This window comes from Populus nigra, chromosome 14 (genome assembly GCF_951802175.1).
Source record: "Populus nigra chromosome 14, ddPopNigr1.1, whole genome shotgun sequence".
Taxonomy (NCBI): domain Eukaryota; kingdom Viridiplantae; phylum Streptophyta; class Magnoliopsida; order Malpighiales; family Salicaceae; genus Populus; species Populus nigra.
Genome location: NC_084865.1, coordinates 3,096,955 through 3,105,748, shown reverse-complemented (window position 1 = coordinate 3,105,748; position 8,794 = coordinate 3,096,955). Strand labels below are relative to the sequence as shown.

General features: G+C 36.1%; 1 long non-coding RNA gene across 1 annotated transcript; it reads left to right on the top strand.

Annotated features, from left to right (window-relative positions):
- The first annotated feature begins 4,790 nt into the window (after positions 1-4,790).
- On the top strand, positions 4,791-6,884 carry LOC133672418 (uncharacterized). Its single transcript, XR_009834851.1, has 3 exons — positions 4,791-4,866; positions 5,819-5,967; positions 6,594-6,884. It is a non-coding gene; the product is annotated as an uncharacterized LOC133672418 (long non-coding RNA).
- Positions 6,885-8,794: the final 1,910 nt, after the last annotated feature.

The following is an 8,794-nucleotide window of genomic DNA, read 5'->3' as shown; positions in this document are numbered from 1 at the left end:
CAAATTAACATAGTTTAATAGTAAAAAAAAAATCTTCAATTAAATATATATTTGATATCTCACTACAAATAATTAATGGATGTAGAAAGGAATAGATTTTAATAGTGTATAAATTTGTCTTTATAATACTTTATCTTACAATTCTTTAGCTTAAATAACTTCAAAAGATAATATAAACATAGAAGAAACACTTAACAATCCCAAATAAAAGGATTTCAATCTTAAATTTTATAAATTTATTTTTGTAATGTTAAATTGAGGTGATCTCAACTCAACTTTTTATAATATTAATAGGAAGATATCAACAACAACTTTATCTTTACTTAGCTATTTTCTTTTTCATCTCTAAATACATGGACTAAATATAAACAAAATGAATTTTTATATTATTTAAAAAAACTTTAAGATTATTTATGCATTCTTTTTCTCTCACATTTTAATCTTCTCTCTTTTAATCTTGTTTTACTACTATAATTTCAATTTTTATCTCGTAAAATTAGATTTTAAAAGGGTTTAATAAAAAGAAATATGGGAACGATATTTAAAAAAAGAGAATGAAAAAAATGGTGAGTGAACAATGAACCTCATCTCAGTATTTGTTTTTTTGTTCTCAAATATAGAGTTATTGTAGAAACAAAAACAACTTAATTTGATATAGTATATATTAAAATTATAAAAGAAAAGAAAAATAGGGGGTTTTGAATAGTGTCAATCATTGTTCTTCTAAACCAAGTTAGCTCGTCGAAAACAGGTTTGGTGCCTGCTACGATTTCTTATTTCTCGAGTGCTGTAATTCTATAAAGTTAATAGATAAATTGCATGGAATGTACACTCATAAATATTTAATTTCATAGTTTTAGACCCGGTTCAATTCAAGGACCGGATTCTGAATTACAAAACTATGCTTAATTTATTGATGTTGTTCTACATCATTGTGGGCTGAGATGACCAGAACCGAGTTTATGGCTTGTGATGGGTTGGGCCATTGTAGGCTCATTCTGCAGTGCCTAACAGTATACGAAATCCAGGGCTTTATTCACTAAGCTTCGGGAAACGATATTCACATGCACATGCTTTTGGCTAGTGGCAAGTCAATCACAGACTTGATGAAATCCTGCAAGATCAGCGAAAAAGGGAGAAGGATGGGACTCTTAGCCACTGAATGGAGCCCACGACCATGAAGAACATGGCGTAATTGCACAATGAATATCGTAGCTTGAGAGCCCTAGGAAGATCCACAGACACTGAGCACAGAGGAGGGCATACATGACAGTGGTTTTGATTCTCAGTACTCCAATGTGATAAAGAAGACAGCATGGGGTAGGGTCAATGTGGTGTTACTGTTAGTCACTTCTTCAAAATGGAATATTGGTAGAGTCATTACCACATATTTCATATAATGCTTGTCTCACTTGTTTGACAATGACTTGAGCAGCACCACTGTTCCATCCCCTCAGCAAAGAGGTGAAAACAAAGGAAAAACAAGAAATCCAGTTTATTTTACCCTAAACATCCCTCAAGAAATCCAGTTATTTATTGTGCTTTGTGAGTGAAAACATTGTTCCATCCCCTCAGCAAAGATGTTTTCTCCTCTAATTTTCTGCTGTACGCAATACATTAACCAAATATATCATTTTCTTTTTCTCACAACTGATACAAGACTGGAACAGTGTAGCTAGCTAGGCCCTTTATCATTGGGATTCCTGTTTGTTTTCTCCCTTTTCTCCTTACTTTACTTCCTCTTTTAATGAGAGGAGTGTTTTATAAGTTGTCTTTTGGAGCAAAAAGGAAAAATAAATGGAACTGTGGTGTCCTGTTTTACTTAGAAAAGAAGATTAAAGGAGTTGTTGAAGTTTTTAATCTTGTGTTTGATTGTGTTTATTTAATGATTTGTAGGTTGATTGTTGATTTAAGTAGTAGGAGAAAAAGGTTTGCACAGAAGGTTGAAGAATGGAGAGAGTTGCAGAAAAAGGTAATTCTTGTATATATTTTCCACACACAACATGCTTGACAAAATGCCCCTTATAAACTGATTTGGGGAGAACACATGTATTGTGTGATCTTTTACAGCCTTTAACAGCTAGGCCTACAGAAAAACATTTAATTACTTTTTCTTTTCTTAGTTAATTACAAATAACTGAAATGCAACTAACTAATCATTACATAACAACTTTCTTCAGCTTCTTCTTTTCCTCCTTCTTTGTCAACTTTTCCCTTCAATCTTCTGCATTTGCTTATTTGTAAATCCAGCTCAGCAACTTAATTACCAACAGCCTCTCCTAAGTTGCTGACTGGTTTAACCCCAAGAGTCAGTCTTAGATAGTTGAATCTATCTTTAGGTAAAGCCTTGGTGAATATATCAGCCAACTGGTCCTCACCCCTACAGAATTGCATGTTGATCAACCCTTCTTTCAAAGATTCCCTGATAAAGTGATATCTCCTGTTTATGTGTCTTGTTTTCTGATGGAAAACAGGATTTTTGGCCATCGATATTGCTGACATGTTGTCACAATACAATGGAGTTGCCTCAGCCTGCATCTCTCCAAAATCTTCAAGCACAAACCTAAGCCAAATGGCTTGTGCCGTGGCTTCAGAAGCTGAGACATACTCAGCTTCTGCTGTTGACAGAGCCACTGTGCTCTGTTTTACAGAAGCCCAAGAGAACACACCACTTCCAAAGCTAAAAGCATAGCCTGAGGTACTCCTGCTATCATCCTCACTGCCCCCCCCCCCCAATCAGCATCACAATAACCGATTAGAGTAGCTGATTTGCCTCTTGTGTACTCAATCCCATAGTCTAGGGTACCTTGAACATATCTCAATACCCTTCTAGCAATCCCCATATGTTTCTTTATAGGGCAACTCATGAATCTTGATAGTAAGCTTGCTGAATACATTAGGTCTGGCCTTGTTGCTGTCAAATACAGCAAGCTTCCCACTATCCTTCTATACAACCCTTCATCTGCAGGTTCACTGCCATCTTGCTTCTTTAATTTTTCACCCACGGTTAGAGGAATTGCAACTGGATTGCAGTCCTCAAGTCCGAACTTAGTAAGTAGAGACTTAGCATACTTACTTTGGTGAATAAAAACTCCTTGATTGGTCTGCAATACACCAATCCCTAGAAAGTGATGAAGAAGCCCTAGGTCTGACATTTCATACCTCTGCATCATCCCCCTCTTAAACTCAGTCATCATCCTTTCACTACTTCCAGTATACACTATATCATCAACATATATTGAGATAATGATCTGGCCTCCTTCACTATCACTTCTGGTGTACAAAGTTGCTTCACTTGCACTCCTTTCAAATTTGCAACTTGTAAGATAAGCATCGATTTCACTATACCAGGCTCTAGGGGCTTGTTTAAGTCCATATAGAGCCTTGTATAGTTTATACACCTTGTGGCTGGACCCCTTCACTTCAAACCCCTCGGGTTGCTCCACATACACCTCCTCGTCAAGCATTCCATTTAGAAATGCTGACTTAACATCTAGTTGGAATAATTTCCAACCCTTTTGAGCTGCCAACGCAATGAGAGTCCTTATAGTATCCAACCTTGCTACTGGAGCAAAAGTCTCATTGTAATCCACCCCTGGTTTTTGACATATCCCTTGGCTACAAGTCTAGCCTTATGCTTGTGTATGGACCCATCAAGATTGAGCTTTGTCTTGAAGACCCATTTCACACCTATCACAGGCGCATCAGAAGGTCTGTCAATCAGCTCCCAGGTATGATTCTTCTCTATCATCTCTAATTCAGTTCTCATTGCATCCTGCCAGTCTTTACTCTTTGCTGCTTCTTGATAATTTTCTGGTTCAATGAAGCTCATGTGACATCTATTATAAATGTCTTCAATGCTCCTTAACTTCACTGGAGTTGAACTAGGTGATGATCCTTGACTGATATTCTCAACTGATTCTGTCACTGAACCATTTGCAGGTGAGCTTAACTGATCAATGCCATCATAATTCTGTGCAGCATCTACATTTGTTTCTTCTACTTCACTCTCTTCTTTGTTGCATTCAAACCTTAGTTGCTGTGTGACTGATTCCATGTGATTTTCAGTCCAATTCCAGAACCTGCTCTCATCAAAAACAACACTTCTTGACAGCACTATCTTCTTTGAATCCAGAATATACACCCGATATCCTTTCTCACAACTTCCATAACCCATAAACACTCCCTTCTCTGCCTTACTGTCCAGTTTCTGTCTTAGTGCTGCTGGAATGAGTGTGTAACATACACACCCAAACACCCTTAAGTGTTTAATTCCAGGCTTCCTTCCTGTGAAGGCTTCAAATGGTGTCTTACCCTCCACAGCTGATGTAACACACCTATTTTGAAGATACACAGCAGTATTCACTGCCTCTCCCCAGAATCCAGTGGGTATTCCTTTCTCAATCAACATTGATCTTGCCATTTCTCCTATGGTCCTATTTCTCCTCTCAGCCACTCCATTTTGCTGAGGAGAATAGGCTACTGTGAGCTGCCTCTCCACACCCAGACTTGCACAATAATTCTGAAATTCATAGGAGGTATATTCTCCTCCTCTATCACTTCTCAATTTTTTTAGAGAGTAGCCACTTTGTGTCTCAACAAGTATTTTAAATTTCTTGAAAACACTTAATGTGTCAGATTTATTTCGGAGGAAATATACCCAACACATTCTAGAGTAGTCATCAATAAAGGTAAGAAAGTACCTATTCCCACCAATTGATTCTGCCTGCATTGGTCCACAGAGGTCAGTATGCACAAGTTCCAGTGGATGTTTGGCTCTCCATGCTTCTCCTTGATCAAATTTCTCTCGGTGATGCTTCCCTTTTACACAGCCTTCACACACATTCCTTGAATCTGCTATCACAGGTAAGCCATACACAATCTCTTCCTGTTTCATCTTCTTCATACTTGCAAAATTTAAATGGCCAAGCCTTCTATGCCATGTCCAAGAATCTTCATTAACTGATGCTTTCATAGCTGCAGGAGTTAAAGATTCCAGTGCAAGGGGAAAACATCTATTCCCCTTCATTATTACTTTTGCAAGCACATTCTCTAGTTTCTCATCATCAAATATTACTGCCTTGTTGCCCCCAAACAAGATGTAGTAACCATGTTCCATCATTTGACCTACACTAAGTAGATTCTCATCCAAACCTGGGACTAGCAGCACCTCATTTATGTATCTTCTGCCCTTTTTGGTTTCAACAACTAATGTTCCTTTTCCAGTGGATTGAACCAAATCTCCTGAACCCATTTTCACCTTGCAAGTGATACTTCTATCAACATCAATTAAATTCTCCTCTTGAGAGGTCATATGATTACTACATGCATTATCAATGAACCACACATCTTTATTCTTTATGTTGGCAGCATGACATGCATAAAACATAGTGCTTGTGCACACATCTTCCTCCTTTGCACTATTAGCTAGCTGTTTGTTGCTGTCACAGTCTTTGGAATAATGTCCAAACCGACTGCATTTCCCACACTTAGGCTTCCCCTTATATCTACATATTCCGAAATGAAATTTTTGACATACAGAACATTGAGGCTTTGTGTTTGTTTGATTACCTCCACCTCTGTGCTGTGAACTGCTGCTGCTACTTCCAGTTCTGTTATTCCAGTTTGTGTTGTGACTGAAATTGTGATGATTATTCACATTTCTTCCTTGAGACCAGCCCACATGCCTTTGATCATGTTCCTGCCATCTTGGACTAGATCTCCCCTGCATAGCCTTGTTTGCAGCATGATTATAGCCCATTTTGAGACTACTAAATGCCTTTTCAGTCCTTGTAATCTTATCTTGTTCATCATGCAGGTCTTCCCTCTTGTCAAATACTTTGACAGAGGCTATAACTTCTTCCACCTTCAGCACATCAAGGTCCCTTGTCTCTTCAATGATAGAGACAATGGACTTGTATCTTCTATTTAAACTCATTAGGAGCTTCTGCACAATCCTAATCTCAGGTACATCTTCTCCTAGAGATTTCAGACTGTTTATAGCTTCAAAAAACTTAGAAAGATAGTGTTCTAAGCCTTCTCCTTCCGACATTCTCATGTATTCAAACTCTGCCCTCACAGCTTGCAATTTCACAGACCTCACTTTCTTATCACCTCTATACTCTTTTTTCAGTACATTCCATGCTCCTTGTGCAGTATTCTCATTCCTTATTCTAGGAAAAAGTTCATCAGTCAAGGCTCCTTGAATGAGGCTCAATGCCTTGGCATTTCTTATTTTGTTTTCTCTGAAAACAGCTTCTTCAGCTATGCTGCTCTTAGTTTCACCATCTTTGCTCTCGGTTTCATCATTCTTCTTATCTTCTTTCTCAGATTCTTCTTCTTTCACACTTGAACCTGATTTCATGCCAAACTCAACTACATCCCATAGATCAAATGCTATGAGGATTGTCTCCATCTTTACTGCCCAAAAGTCATAGTTCACACCGTTGAACTGAGGTGTTCGTAAATCTCCACTGGACACCATCTTTTCTGGAATTTTGTGTTTTCAGTCCCTTGTTGATCAAGTTACTGCTCTGATACCATGTTGAAGTTTTTAATCTTGTGTTTGATTGTGTTTATTTGATGATTTGTAGGTTGATTGTTGATTTGGGTAGTAGGAGAAAAAGGTTTGCACAGAAGGTTGAAGAATGGAGAGAGTTGCAGAAAAAGGTAATTCTTGTATATATTTTCCACACACAACATGCTTGACAAAATGCCCCTTATAAACTGATTTGGGGAGAACACACGTATTGTGTGATCTTTTACAGCCTTTAACAGCTAGGCCTACAGAAAAACATTTAATTACTTTTTCTTTTCTTAGTTAGTTACAAATAACTGAAATGCAACTAACTAATCATTACATAACAACTTTCTTCAGCTTCTTCTTTTCCTCCTTCATTACTGTCAACTTTTCCCTTCAATCTTCTGCATTTGCTTATTTGTAAATCCAGCTCAGCAACTTAATTACCAACAGGAGTATGATGCTTGTCGAAAAGGTGGACAGCATAAGCTTTTTGATAACGACTTTTATCAAAGCAGTGCACCATAGTATTTAAACCCTATTTTTTTAGCGTGTCCAGTATTAAAACTAAGTATTTCTAAAAAAAATACATCGATTTGATATATTTAAAGAAATTTAATAGATTTTTTAGAATGTTAATTCCAAATTTTTAGCTGAAAAAATAAAGATAAAAGCATGATTTCTTAACCATTAGATTAACTTCTTAAAGTTGTCATTAAATTTCAGAATCACCCGAGTTAATTTTAATACTAAGAGACAAATAATGACGTGCATCAAATTATTTATTTAATCTATTAACAAAACATAATCCTAATTGCCATTGATCTTGTAGAATTTATATGGAATCCACAAATATATGGCTAATAAAGTGGAAGATTGTCTCCAAGACTTGCGGTATAGTATAATATATATATACCCGAAAGAGAGTGTTGGTTTCTGGCTACAAAGACCCACTCCACAATTACTTGTCGAGAAAAAGGAAAGCAAAAGAGGAGAAGAATAAACTTGCAGACCAAATAGAAAGTTTTTGAACCAAACCAAAAACCGGCTCAAACCAATCAATTTTGATTCAGTTTGATTTGGGTTTTTTTCTTTCAAACTGGTTCAAACCGAAATTATTCCGGTTGAGTTTTTTCTAGATTTTTTTATTGAGCGCCATATTTTTTTCCACGACATCTTGGTTTTCTCAACAAGCATGACTCTTTCTTAAACCTGTTAGACATACGTGATATCCAGAAAATCAACCTCAATTTTTTTTTGTTAGATCCTTGCCTAAAAATTAAACTTGGCAAAAAGATACACGAAACGAAAGGAAATGAAAAGAAAAAAAAAGGAAGTAATTTGGCTGGAAAAAAAAAACAAAGGAGAGATCAAAAGTTATTGAAATATAATACCATCAAATCATTATTATATGAACGAGAGGAAAGCAATTATAAAAAGTCTATAAATCCTCACCATCCATCTTTATCTTCTTTAAGCGGTAGAAGTCACTTCTCCTTTTGTTTTAGCTAATTAAGTTCCCTCTCAACATTTCTCTTTTCGAGAACTCTTATGCTATTCAGCTTGTATATCTTTTCTTTTTATTTCAGTGATTTCAGTTCCTTGCTTGGGGTCTTTCTTTTCTAGAATGATCTAATTTCAAGTGTGTCTTTTATTGGGAGGACAGAGGAGCATAGAGTTTAATAGTTGTAAAGCATGGAGGTGAAGGAGACAATTTGAGAGAGATGAGAGACAAAGAGAGGCAGAGCAAAGGGAGGGGGTAGCTGGGAATATTAATTTAGGTTTAGAGTTAGAAAAAAATATCTTATTTATACCTGTTTTTTTCTTCCTCAAGTGCTGGCCTAGCTGAATCGATTCGATTCAATAGGTTTTAGACTTTAGAAACCAAACTAATACGGAATTTTTTGTGATTTTCTAATCAATTAATTCGGTTTTTTTCTCGATTTGATTTTTTTGGTTAATTTTCTTCTGATTTTCTCAGTTTAATTGGTTATTCGGTTTTTTGCTCACCCTTAAACGTCAAAGCTTTAAAGAAAAAGAGTCAAAAGTCTAAAAAATAACCTCAATGGTCTTAATTTTATCAATAAATAATTATGTGTGTGTGTGTGTGTGTGTATATATATATATATATTGATTTTATTCTTAAACTTTTAAAAATCACTTATTAATAACTTACATTCATCTTTAAGACTTTCCAACTATGTTTTTCTTCATGTCCCAAGAAATTGAAAGAAAAATTAAAATTATTCATATATAATGTCGCACGTCACCCGC